Here is a 1,435-nt window from a genome sequence, read left to right on the forward strand (position 1 = left end):
AGTGCATCACTGTAATTAGCAAGAGAGACAGGATAATTGCTTGTAAGGGTTTCATATCATGCAATAATGAAAAAATGGAGGAAATTTCCATCTTTGATTGAGATTCTGGTTTGTTTTCACCATCAAATACTAAGGCCTAACAGACTTTAAAATTCAAAACTACCTTTAATTATAAAGTAGAAATTATTCGGGCACTAGGAGGAATCAGCTGAAAAAAAGAATAACAATAAAAATTTTAAACGAACTAATAAAAAGATAAAATCTATGAAAAATACAATTATTGTAAATTAACCATTGTCTCGAGATCTCTTGTTCTTTTGTGTTTAATAAAAACCATAATTGCTTTCATCTCTTTAGAATTTGCATCTTGGAATCTTTCAGAGGAGAAGATTTCACACTATTTTTGCACCGTCATCGTATATAAAATTTAATTGTCCTTTCCACGGTTCCTTACGATAGTTAATACAAAAAGTAACAAAAAAACAACTGTTAACTAAAAAAACACTTAATTATTGAGCTCAAAAAACCAATAAGTAAACAGTTCTGTGTATTATTTTTTGAAATATTTTATTTTCAAATACAACTATTTATCGGCTTTAAAAATGGCCCGCAAACGGGTTATAAACCAATACGATGAAAAAAAAAACAGCAACAGTGAGCTCAAACAAAAAACCCTAAAAAACCATAAGCAAACAGTTCTGTGTATTATTTTTTGAAATATTTTATTTTCTAAAATAAAAGAAATATGGTTATCGGTTTTAAAATGACCCGCAAACGGGTTATGAAACCAATACGAATGTGACACCAACAACAAAAGTAACAACAACAACACCAGGGACAAAGGATACTAACAACCATCCTGTTTCACCTTCACAGTTATCCTTGGAAATCTTGTAGCAGTGATCCTTCATGAGGATTAGTCACTAACGATCGGGGAACCTGGAATACACTTTTGAATAAATGGCACTAATTCATAAGAATGTGGTATTTTCTTTGTGCTTAACACATCTAATTTTGTAGTAGGAGAAAACAAATTTTGCTTTAAAGGAATGTATCGTTGTTGTTTATGATTTCATTTATGTTGCCACTTAAGAAAGACACTTTATAACTGTTCGCAAATATTTATGAGGGTAAAGTTGACGTTTTGTTTAAAAATACCTGCTAGACTGTATAAAAAAAAGTATGCACAACCATTTATATTAAAAAAGAGTCTTTGATGACACAGTTGAAGAGGAACCTCTCCAAAAGCCTGTGGAAAAGCCCAAATACCATCATCAAAAAACTAAAATGCCCGAGTGAGTTTGGGTTATTATATTTTTTATTTTTAATCATCTACATTCGGGGCTTGCAACAATAAGTGCATTAAAAAGTGAAAGAAAGAAGAGCTGGTAAGATGTCAATTTAGATATACCAATATATATATATATATATATAT

Source organism: Macrobrachium rosenbergii, chromosome 20 (genome assembly GCF_040412425.1).
Source record: "Macrobrachium rosenbergii isolate ZJJX-2024 chromosome 20, ASM4041242v1, whole genome shotgun sequence".
NCBI classification, from domain to species: domain Eukaryota; kingdom Metazoa; phylum Arthropoda; class Malacostraca; order Decapoda; family Palaemonidae; genus Macrobrachium; species Macrobrachium rosenbergii.